The following is a 12,824-nucleotide window of genomic DNA, read 5'->3' as shown; positions in this document are numbered from 1 at the left end:
CATCCCTGGAACAAGCATCCTGTAGTCTAGAGTCGAGAGAGAGAGAGAGAGAGAGAGAGAGAGAGAGAGAATACATAGGGAACAATGTTCAGAGGTGTGGCTGCTCTTGAACTTAGCCTTGGCAAGTTAAAGTTGCAGGCAAACCTGACTTTCCCTTAAACTCCTTTCTGGACCACTTACACATCCACACAGCACAGGCATGCCTTCTCCCCAGATCACTTTTCTGAGAAGTAAAACACCGGGGCAAAGGCCTGGATAGGTGAGAACGCAAGAAAGGAAGTTAAAGGTGTTCTCTGTTGAGAATCTCACAGGCCAGCAAACTGCACTGATTGGTCCTGGAGCAGTCACAAGGGAGGGCAGAAAGCTGGACAAAGCCAAATCAATCCATCTCTTTGTGCAGCATCTGGGCTTCAGACACGTTGGAGTGCCGGCCTGTAAGAAGGCAGATGGGTTTGTCATCATGCCCCAACAGTCAGGAAGCTAGAGTTCTACTAGAGTTCTACAAGACTGACAGCAGAACTCTCCCAAACCAAGCATCCTCTCCTGACAAGTCCCTATCTAATGTGTAAGGTGGTTATGTCCCTTGAGTCCGACCCTCAAAGAGGAAAGAGGGCAAGCAGACTTTGTGAGACCAAAAGCAGACCTGCAGGATTCTGGGGATTAAGACCAATCCCTTTCTTCCATTGCTCTCGAAGCCATTAGGGAGAGCAGCAGCATATGGACCCCAGATGTTTTTAGCTATCCCTCTGGTCTGCCCCGGAGCATAGACCACATCAGGAGAGGATGAACCCCATGCATCTGGCCAGGTACCAACCCCTGGGAAGATCCAAGAAGCTCAATTTCTTTAACTGGGCTTGAGTCCTGCAGTTAAAGTCTTTATCATTTCCTTGTCCTTCTGGCCAGCCCTGTCCTGAGAGAGTGGAGTAAGGATAAAATGCATCCAGTCCAGTCGTCAGGTGGCACAGGAATTAAAGTCTCTCTCATCAGTGCTTTGGGGACCCAGCAAAACCTCTGTGACCTTGCCTGGGTCTAGATGTGAAAAGTTGAGGCGCTTCCTTTCCTAACACTGGCTACCAGGAAATGGGACAATGCAGTTGGTCAAGTGACTTTTAACATCCTAATGGCAGAAACACAGCTGTATTGTTACCAAAACCTATTTTCCAGTATCCTTTGTAATAGTTAAGGCTATAGGGCCAGGTTCTAACCAATGTCATAGGGGCAAATGTAACTGCTATGTTTTCCTGCCCAAAGCAATCTCCGACCATCTTAACATCCTTTTCTTCTGTCTACTGTTCCTATGCAGAAACTCCAGTTGTGAACCCCAAAGCACTAGGTGATGGTGGAGACACATTATTTTTTTTTTTAATGAATGAAAGGTGAAATTTTCATTGTAGAAATCCCCTTTGGAGAAAAGATCAGTATTAAGTATTGCTTACCATAGCCAAATTAGGCTTCTGATAAATGCTTGATAAAACCATTGAGATGGTATCTAGGATTCCCGAGAGGAAAGGAAAGGGTGACAGATTGGCCAACACATGTAGAGGGGTGACTTTAGTGTACAGGTGACACAGGCATTCCCACCCCAAGACTCCCCTCATGAATGTGTCTGCAGTGTTGATAAAATCTCTGTGAGCTTGTCTGGGTCTTCACATGAGAGGTTGGGACTCCTATCTCAGCAACTGCTGTCAGTACCTAAACTGACTGATACTGAAACATATTAAACAGAATAAGAGACCTCAGGATCCTGAAGACATGGGATCAGACCAATGACCACCAAGTGGGGTTGGAAAGAGGCAACCCCACAGCGTCTCTCCTCATGACGTGTCTGCTGCTGTTGGAGCACTGAGTGCTCACTGGCCCCAACTCACTCCATTACGTGCCACTGCCATATATAGAAAATATTTGACAGAAATTTCTAGAAATTTGACAGCAATGTTGAAATCTGAAATGCTATTGCCTGTTAGGATGGGGGAAAACCAAAAGAAATTTTTATAAATTAGAAAAATCACATTTTGACAGTTTGTGCTGAAAGAACTAACTGGATTCTGGTTTTTTTCTCTGAAGAAAATATAAAAAAAAAACCAAGCACCTCACGGAGCAGTGTTCAGAAAGTACAGACAGCAAACTCGTGGAAGTGCTGTCTGTGGCATCAGGCAGCTGCTCCATCCACTTCAGGAAGCCTCCACGGGCATAAGTAAATGCCTGATGTGACTACTTCTAAAGCAAAATGGTTTTGTTTTGGCTCTCATTTTGGGAATTTCCAGATCAGGATTGGGAAACACCATTGTGAAGGCTTGAATGGAGGTCATCATGGCAGAAGCCAGCGGCCACAGCTTGAGTCGGGAACAGAGAAAGGAGAATGGGGCTGAGGAGATAGCTGTGTTGATAACATGTTTGCCTCACAAACATAGAGATCTGAGTTTGATTAAAGAACTCATAAAAATCACGGTGACGGGGAGATGCGGGAGGAGATGTAACCAGTGGCGCTCACTGTTCACCTCCCACTTGAAATCCTGACACATGCATGTACCCACAAGTACATACATGCACCATACTGACATGTATACCTATGTGTGCACAACAGAGAAAGGGGGAAAGTGTGGTCCTACCATGTCTTCAAAACCTGCTTCTCATTACCTAGTGAAAATCCAGTAGGCCCCAATTCTGTAAGGTCCACAGCGTCCAAACACCACGTCCTAAAAACCCATCTTTACCATGGACATTTGTGGTGGATAGGAGCTATCATCCAAATCATTGTATCATATTTATGGTATTTGTCAGCATTTTATAATTTGAAATTTGTTTTTTACTTCATCATTCTTTTTTAAAAAATCACACTAAATTTCACAATTTAAATCTGAATAGTTTTTCTTTGAAAAAGCCTCAGAACTAACCAAACAACAGTCCTCATAAAATCTGGGTACAGGCCAGTGAGATGATTCAGCCGGCTTAGTCACTTGCCACCTAGCCTCATGACCTGAGGTGGATCCTCGGGTCATACAGGGAGGAAGGGGAGAACTGACTCCTTGACAAATGTCAAGGAGAATTGACTGCCATACGTGTTCTACATATATGATGTGACACACACACACACACACACACACACACACACACTAACAAATATAACTTAAAAATATGGTGCCCTCATGTCTAGCAATACCTCAGCCTGCATCCCTGGAACAAGCATCCTGTAGTCTAGAGTCGCTGGAACATGGCTTATTTTGCTGGTGACTTTATTAGGGTTCTCTACAGAACTAATACAATATTTACCTGTCTATCTATCATCTGTCTGTCTGTCTGAGTAGCTACCTACCTGTCTTTCTATATCTAATACTGATTTATACAAGAAGGTAGCAGAAGAGTTTCTAACTAATAGAAGCTGGCAGTCCACCAATGACCATCTGCTTGTCACAGAAATGAGTTCTCAGTGCACAAGGCTGGTACCTCAGTAGTCTCAATATAATGATGAAGACATGGAAAATTCCTGGATGGTTTCTGGTCTCTAATCCATGTTAGAACCCAAGAAGCTGGGTTCTGATGTCAGTGAGGCATGGTGGGGTCAGTGACAGAATAGATAACACTCCCCAGCAGACAGGGATGACAGGCAGGGAGGGAGGGAGGGCAGGCAGGCAGGGAAGGAAAGCAGGAAGAACTGCTTTTTCCTGGACCCCTTTACATCGTGGTTGCTTTTATAGTCTTAGCCCACTGTTGGAGAGGGCCTTACCTCTGTTAACCCTTTCTGCCTCAGCCACCACAGATTGGTAGAGAGTAAGTGTCTGTTCTCAATCCATTGTCCCTGTGTCCTCACCTGAGATGGTCTGTGAATACAGAGGAGTTGATACTTTTTGAAATACACAATCAACCCAAAGAAGTAAGGAACACAGAACACCAGATAATGGAATACCAGCAAAAGAATTTCCCAGGGACCAATGCAAAGGAATAGGATCCTGCGACTCTGGACTAAGATTTGAAAATAACCATTTTAGAAAATCTTGGAGAACCACAGGAGAATACTGATAACTCAAGCATATAATGGGGGAGACCTGACAGGTGGAAGTCAGGCAGACACAAAGAGAGGGCATGGAATTTCGCAGACAGAGCGAGGAAAGGGTCAATGGAGATATCTCATGGGAACCAGTACATTTTCTCAGGAAATTTTCTGAAGTAGGGAAAGAAAGTAGTTTAAAGTTTTCTCAAAGAAATAATGTCTAATGACATTCCAGATCTTGGGAGGGGAGAGAGCATTTAAAATCATGAAACTCAGAAATGCCCAAATACCACACCAAGATACACTGTAAGCAACAGTCAAAAGAAAGGGGGAGCCTGGCGGTGGTGGTGCACACCTTTAATCCCAGCACTCGGGGGGCAGAGGCAGGCGGATCTCTGTGAGTTCGAGGCCAGCCTGGTCTACAAGAGCTAGTTCCAGGACAGGAACCAAAAGCCACAGAGAAACCCTGCCTCGAAAAACAAAAAAAAAAAAAAAAAGAAAGAAAGAAAAGAAAGAGGGCACAGACAACCTGGAAGCCCCAAGAAAACAGAATATAAATGCATGATATTAAGTCAAACCTCACAGCAACAATAAACAAACTGGACAAGACATTCAGAAAAAAAAGAGCATCGAGACCAGCCTGGTCTACAGAGCTAGTTCTATATGTATATGTATATGTACATATTATACAACATATTTCAATACAATATGTAATATATACTTATATGTGTGTACATGCAATATACATATTATAGTATGTGTGTGTGTGTGCTCGTGCCCACACATGTGCACAGCATGCATATACATGTCACTGTCACACATATGGGACAATTTTCTGTGGGTCCCTGGGGATCAAACTCTGGTAATTAGTTTTGTTAACAAGCATCTTTGCCTACTGAGCTATCTCGATAGCTAGCTCCAGTGTCTTTCTTTATGTAAGACAAATTTTAGAGTCAAAACATAAAGGGGTGGAATATGTGGTCCCTGCAGATACAACCAGAGGAAGGAGGTTAATAACCCTATAAATATGTCTTTAGAGACAAAATGTTCATTCTGTAATGATAGAAAGATTAAAAGACACAGTAATGGTTACATATATGCAACCAACATTAGAATACCTTCATGGCTGAAGACCTGAAGTTAGAGACTTGTGGCAATACCCATGTTCAATAATGGAGTATTCAGAAAGAAATGACTGGTTTGAACAACACTGCTGAGCTGACAAGATGGCCCAGTGGGCAAGGTGCTCATGGCTCAGCTTGACCTGCTATCAAATCCCAATGCCCATATAATGTGTGGCCATTCATTTTTCTTCATCTAGAGACAAGCTAGAGTCACCTTGGAAGAGGGAATCTTAATTGAGAAATTGCTTCTGTCCTGTTTTCCTGTGAGCATGTCTGTGGGGCACTTTCTTGATTGTTGACTGATGTAGGAGGCTCCGCCCACTGTGGGTGGTGCCCTTCCTGAGTAGGTCCTCCTAGGCTGTGTAAGAAAGCAGGCTGAGCTGAGTGAGCCAGTAAGCAGTGTTCTCTGCTGTGTCTGCTTCAAGGTCTTGCCTGTGGTTTCCCCAGATGGTAGACTGTAACCTCTCTCCTCCAGACTGGTTTGGGCCCGTGTTTATCATAGCTAACTAGGACATGGTGCAGGAGAATAGTCTCCAGGACAGACTGCAGGGTAGGTGGGTGCACTGCTGGAGATCAAAGACCCTCTGAGCACCTTTGAAGGAGATGGAGACACCAATAAATGACAGCAAAAAATGGGAAATTTATAGCTGCATAAAACAGAGTGACAAACTCTTGATAACCATCACTTCAAAGAAGAAATCAAAAGGAATTTTAAAATATCTTTAGACAAACAGAATGAAAACACAGCACACAAAAGCTTGGGATGCCACAGAAACAGCGTACAGAGGCTAAAAACTGTCTCTAAACAATCTAACTTTACACCTCAAGTAATTTAGGGGGAAAAAAGAACAAATTGAACCAAAAGTTACTGAAGGAAATAATAAAAAGTAGAACAGATGCAAATCAAGTGGAGAATAGGGTATCAGAGGAATCACCAAGGCTAAGAGTTGGGCTACTGGGGAAAATGCTAGGGCCTGCTCCTGCCTCAGTCTGGCTAGTTCATCACTTCCAGGAGAATCTGTGAAGCCAAGCTTGAAAGCTACGCAGAAGTAAGTGTGTACCAAATGCAGTTCAATTTCATGAGGGTTTCTATTTAAAAAAAAAATTAAATCCACCAAGTAGTTAGCACAGAAGAAACAGACAAACGCTGAGAAATGTACAACCTATTGTGGCCAAATCCTGAAGACACAAAAAGCCTCATTTGTCAACAGCAAAGAAATGTGGTCGGTAATCCACAGCCTCCAAGCCATAAGAGTCTGCCGGTGGGGACTCCACCTGGGAATGCGATCAGACATCCTGAGCAGAAGCATAGATGTGTGAATCCTTAGGGCTGACGAACAAAGATTACTAACAAATTCGCCCACACATCAAAAAAGAGTACGCCACAACCTTGTGGGATTCATCTCTGAGAAACATGGCTGTGCCAGCATTTACAAATCTATTAGCTATGCCATATTAACAGAATGAGAAGAGAACATGATAATCTTAACATTTATTTAAAAAATCATTTAACAAAACTCAATTTCTGTTCACAATAAAAAATTCTCAAAATAGGTACTGAATGAGCAGATCTCAATTCAGTGCAAACCACTTACACAAAGTCACCGCTAACATCAATGGATGCTCTCCTGTTAAGATCTGGTACAAAGCCAGAATGTCTGCTCCCGCTGCTTCTTTTCAACGCAGTTCTGGGAATCCTAGACAGGGTGATTAGGCAAGAAAATTTAACCAAAGGCATCAAAATAAGAATGAAAGACTTGATCTCTCTTTCCAGGTGTCTGTAGAAAACTCCAAAGACTTTATTTAAAAGAATAAACTCTTGGAACTATGTTCATGGTGATATCACAGGCTGCAAAAGCAGAATCTCAAAGGCAACAGTGCTCCTTATATCAACATTGAACTACACAAAAAGCCAATTGAGCAAATAGTCCCATCCATATTAGAAGCTAAAAATTAATTTAGGAATACATTTAACCAAAAAGACGATTTTTTTTATTTTACTGGCAAATATAAGATGCTGAAAAGAAAAATGAAAGAGGTACAATTAAATAATAGGGAGGTGGTTCAATAGGCATAAGGGCCTGAGTGTGAATCTTTAGCATCTACTCAGAAGCCTAGGCATGTCTAGAGTGACAGCAACCCCAGCATTTGTAAGGGTGGGGACAACTGGAACCTGAGATCCACTGGAGCCAGCCAGCCTAGCCAAAATGGAGTGCTTCCAGCTTGCTAAGAGACCTGGCTCAAGGCAACACAGCAGACAGTGATAGAAGAAGACACCCAGTTTTGTCCTTTGACCTCTGTATAGCTGTACACTCAAATCCATTTACCATACACACATACACAGCATAGAATACATATTCTACCTCTCTATATAAAAGAATTAACATTGTCAAGTGTCCACACAAAGCAATATATAGTTAATGTAATTCCTATCAAAAGCATGGTTTCAGTTTTCAAAGAAACAGAAAAGATAACCCTAAAATTTATGTAGGGTTGCAGAAGATCCCGCTTAGTCACAGCTGTTATGACAAGGAACAGAACTGTTGCCTTCACATCCCCTGATTTCAAACCATATTCACAAAGCTACAGAAAGTGCAACCAATGTCTTGGAGAGATAGCTACAGCCTTGGGTTCATTATAGCATTTTTCACAAGAGGAAAACATGAAAACAACCTGTGTCTGTCAATAGAAAAAGAATAGAATAAGAGTAATCACCAGACTAACAGAGAAAAGTGTATACATGCAAACATTTGAATATATGCACACACAGGAATCCTACCAGTTGGAGTGTCACGGGTGAACCGGTATGCTCCGTGAAGTGAGGTGACAATGAAAGACATTCTCACGCGTGGGTCCTAGAATCAAGCATACAGAGCAGAGACTAGAATAGCCGCTGCCAGGGACTGGGGAGATGCTGGTCAAAGGACATCAGCTTCCAACTGTGAAGTGCGATTAATAAAAACTCACAGAGAAATTGAGGTTCAGCCTGAAGATCCGAAACACAAAGCAGCCGGCCACTGGCTCTTACCTTGACGTCAGTCCAAAATGGAGATCCTACTTCCAAGAATCTCAGAATGAGACTGTGTGTGAGAGCTGTTGCCTCCCGTTTTATAATCCTCTCTAGTTCTGGGATTAAATATGTCACCATTGGGATAAAAGGCCTGCACCACCCGCTTTCTATGACAACTGGGATTAAAGGTGTGTGTTACCACTGCCTTGTCTGTAAGGCTGACCAGTGGGGCTGTTTACTCTCTGATCTTCAGGCAAGCGTTATTTATGAAAATACAAATGAAATGCCAATACACATTTGTGTAGGATATACAAGTTCTAGATCTACTGTACATGGTGGTGACTCTAGCTAATAATACTGCAGTCTATGCCTGAAATTTCCTAAGAGAAAATCATATATTTCTGCCACACTAAAAGATAGTAAACATGACAGACTCATTAATTAACTTGACTTCCATAATTGTGCATACATGTATAAAATAATTGCACATACATAACTGTACATACATATATACATATTTAAATATACATATATAAAATATACATATATAAAATAATTGTACATACATAATTGTACAAACATATATAAAAATGTTAACTCCTTTCTCAAAGGGCTGTCATTTAAACTTTGACATAGACATTTTAGAAGAGCGCAGCCATTAACCCATTGCAATCATTTATTAATTCTTTAGAGGGTCTTGCAGATGGGTGATTCCCCTGGATCTCTCTAACAGAGTTTAGATAGAAAGGAAGCAGGAAGGACTGACAGAGACAGACTGCCATGCAACAAGTCAAGTCAGCAGCTGCCAGATGCTAAAGTTTGGGGCCTGGGTGACCCCGAAGTGCCCTAGTCCAGCCTGCCCTGTAGACAGGCACTGTCCTGGTGAAAGTAGTTTGAACTTCCAGGAAACTACCATGTCTTACTTGTCAACCTGCATCCAAAAGCCACGCCTCTCTGCTCGAACAGCTCCGGACCTGTGCTGTGACCACAGCCCCCTGTTGCTCTCTGCCAACTTCTTGCCTCCTTTGCCATGTTCTTTCCATGACAGGACGTCAAAGTGCCTATAAAGTGCTGCTGGTGCCCCTGCAATGGTGGATTTGCATAGCAGTGCCAAAAAATACCCCAGAGAACAATTTGCAGGAGGAAAATTGATTCAGCTCACAGTTCCTGGGGCTTCTCCTGTGTCTGCTTGGCATCTTGTACTTGTCATGAGGGCAGCCTCATGTTGGGGAAAGGGTCCTTCACTTCACAGGGAGCAGGAAGCAGAGAGGGGAAGGGATCAGAATCAGGATTTCTCTGGAAGGAATAATTTGCACAGGCTAATTTGTCAGATAAACCCCATCTCCTAAAGTTTCAATTACATCTAAAAATAGTGCTACTGGGTGAAGAGAAACAGTCAGTAGCGTGCCTGTAGGAAAGAAATCAGAATCAAATCATAGCAGCCCCACCTATGTTCTTTGGTTGGCCTGGTGCTCACATGTCCTCGAAATGGCTCACAGCAATGAGACCAAGAAGGTGGGAGGCAAAGGACCCCTTTTTATTTGTACATTCTTCTGGTTATGACTCCATCCTTTGCTGCACAGGGCTGGGTATTTCCTTAATAATTTATCAGAACCAACCAAGACTCACACAGCAAAACTCAAACCTCCCCAGGAGAGCATGGTCTGTATTCATTTACTAGTCTTGTTTACCCCAATGAGAAGCAGAAGATGGACTGTTGATTTTAGAAGCTACTGAGTCAAGAGGCCTCCAAAAGTTAATGGATGACTATGTGTCTGCAGTGAGTTCTGGAGGATTCCATAGAGTCTGGTCACAGACTCCACAGTGAGTCAGAACACAATGGCCAAGTGTGACAGTGCTGAGAGATCCCACTGAAACAGGGACCAGCAAAAGCCTGCTTGTAGTGAGCTCCTTGAGCAGGGCTGGGAAGAAACACGGAGTCGATTAGAAGTCAAGGTACTGCAGCCCCAAAGCCCAGGATGTCAAGGGGAGCAGAAGCTTGCAAATGTCTTCAGTAAAGGATCAAATATAAATGATTTTATTATATGTATTTATGTGTGTGGTTTTGTGTGTGCATGTGTGTGTGTGTGTATACATATGGCTGAAATCAGAGAACAACTTTACGAAGGTTCTCTCCCTCCACCATGTGGCTCCCAGGGATCGAATCAGATCTTCAGGCTTAGAGGCAAGTGCCTTCTTCACCCACTCAGTCATCTCACCGGCCTCTAAAGGGAAACTAGTCAGGCTCTGCAAGCATGCAGACATGCAGACGCTGTCACAGTAGCTTCACTCTGGCACAAAGTGACCATAAGCACTTCAGAAATGAATAGGTATGGCTGTGTTTCAATAAAACTTTATTTAAAGGAACAAGCAGTGGCCAGAGCACTAGCTGAGGAAGTTCTAGTCCATAAAAAACACAACACCACTGGAGATTTGTGAGAGCTTTACATGGCTTTGCCGATGCTATGTGTTAAGGAAGTAATCTGAGCATAGGATGATAAAAAGTGGAAGAGGAGCTCAGAGTGTGGAAAGGGCCGGAGATGGAGTATGGAGAGCAGGGCTAGAAAGACCAGCTTCTGGAATGGAGAAAGGGCTTCAAGAGGCTGAACTGTGAGAACCAGGATTTGGGGGTGCTGAGGGTTCAGGAGCAGAGTCCTGGCGCTCTCTGAATTCTAGGCACTGGGTAAACAGTCGAAGAGGCCATCCCATCCAGCAGTGCGGCCAGACAGCTTGTCAAGCCCCTCTGTCTCTTTTGTGTTGGGTGTCACTGCACTGGAACTCGGGCTGACACAGGCTCCAGTATGACCCCCAGGCTTCCCTGCAGACAGCACCTGACACTCTGAGTCTGGCCAAGCCTGGGCCCCAGGCAGAGGAGATGGAACATCACTGAGCTACTAGACATTCCGGCACACAGCCAAAGCCGAACAAAACCAGCCGGGTGAGAACCACAGAGCCTGTGTGAGGGCCAAATGGCTTTCTAATCATGCTGCTCTCCAGACGGGACAAAACCGTCTCTCCAGCAGCATGTGGAGCCTGGAGAATGAGAGGAGGCCAGGCATCCAGCAAGTCCACAACAAAGAATCTTGTTTCAAAGCTCGGAGATCCTCTTGGCCTGGGTCAGTGGGGCATGGAAAGGGGGGGGGTGCATCTGTTATTCCTGGAATATTAGGGACCTGTTCTACAGAGCTGAGCACTCTGAGATGGAGCAGGTGGATGCCATTTCCCCGTGAATATCCCACCAGCTCTCTCTGGAACTTAACACAACACCCTCCTGGAAATACAGTATGAAGGTGAGGTTTGTTTTGGTTTGTTGTTGTTGTTGTTGCCTGTAAGTGTCTCTGCTGCTGTGCATTCAGAAGGAATCGCCTGAAGAGGAGCCAGCTTAGGCTCGGTCCCGTTTCTGTCCCACAAAGAGGAGGTTTACTAACTAGTGGCACATTCTCTTGCTTTAGGCTAAGTGTTTAGGGCTGGCAGGTACCTAGGATGTTGCTTTGATATTCTGTGTGCTTCCCTGAGACTGTTTCAGAAGCGCGACAATGAGGGACAGAATCCTGATGCAGAACTATAATTGCAGTGTTGCCATTCAATCAATCAGGAAATGTCAGGAAATACATCCAGAGTTGTTTCAAACATGACGGTAGTCATGCGGTTAAGCTTTTCACTCTCTTTGCATGCTATTAAAATTTTTAAATAATAGAATTATAGGCACCCAAATCCAGATGATAAATATGAAATAGAAATACCACTATTTGTTTTTATTATTTAATTTTAAAGATTTTTTAGTTTTGTTTATTAAATTGCATGTATGCATGGGCACCCTGTGCATGCCTGATGCTGTGGAGGTCAGAAGAAGGCCTTGAAACCCTTAGAACTGGAGTATAGACAGTTGTGCGCTGCCCTGAGGGTAGTGGGAACTGAACCCAGGTCCCCTGCAGGAATAGTACAACAGTCTTACCTGCTGAGCCATCTCTCCAGCACCCTCCCCAACCGTCAACTTTAATTGTGCTGAAGTAAATAATGAAAGCGCACTGTTCATGAGTTGGTATGTACAACAGTTAAAATGCTACACCGTTCCTTCCCTTTTGAGAAAGCAAGTGATAAAGGAAGGATAAGCAGGTAGAGTTGGTTTTCTTGCAGCTTTCCTTCTTTCTAGGAATAAATTCTATTATCTTTTTACTTCCTGAATGTTTCAAACTCAGGTTGGTCTTATGGAGACCTGAGAAAGGCTTGGCTGGGCCAAGAGAAGCCATTCAGAGTCTTCCGCTTGCCATGGGCCTGGGTTTCCTGTATTGTGAAGGGGAAGATTTACTGTGCACCTGCCTCAGGGGAATGTTAACTGGACCTCACAGCCACTGTGGCACTGTGCCAAGGGCGGCAGCACACTGCAGGGTGAGCTGAGCATGGGCCCAGCTTTGCATGTTGCTGGCCTCGGTGCCCAGAGAAGCTTGTTAGTATTGTCTAAGGGAAAAGGGAGTAGTAATCCTCCTCCCAAGGAGCCTCCATCATAGCCCTGCACAGCCAGTGATTGGAGAATCATCGATCCATAGACCAGGAAAGTGGTAGCAAGTCTTGTGATTTAGAAAAAGCAGTAAGAGAGAGAAAGATGCCATGTGACAGAACTCAGGTAGAGGTTTCCTTTTTTAATTGGGGGAAAGTGAATGGGAAAAGCGGGGAGGGGAGACCAGCCTCTGGTGACAGGAGT

This window comes from Microtus ochrogaster, chromosome 16 (assembly GCF_000317375.1).
Source record: "Microtus ochrogaster isolate Prairie Vole_2 chromosome 16, MicOch1.0, whole genome shotgun sequence".
In the NCBI taxonomy this organism is placed as follows: domain Eukaryota; kingdom Metazoa; phylum Chordata; class Mammalia; order Rodentia; family Cricetidae; genus Microtus; species Microtus ochrogaster.
Note: the sequence above shows the minus strand (reverse complement) of the source record.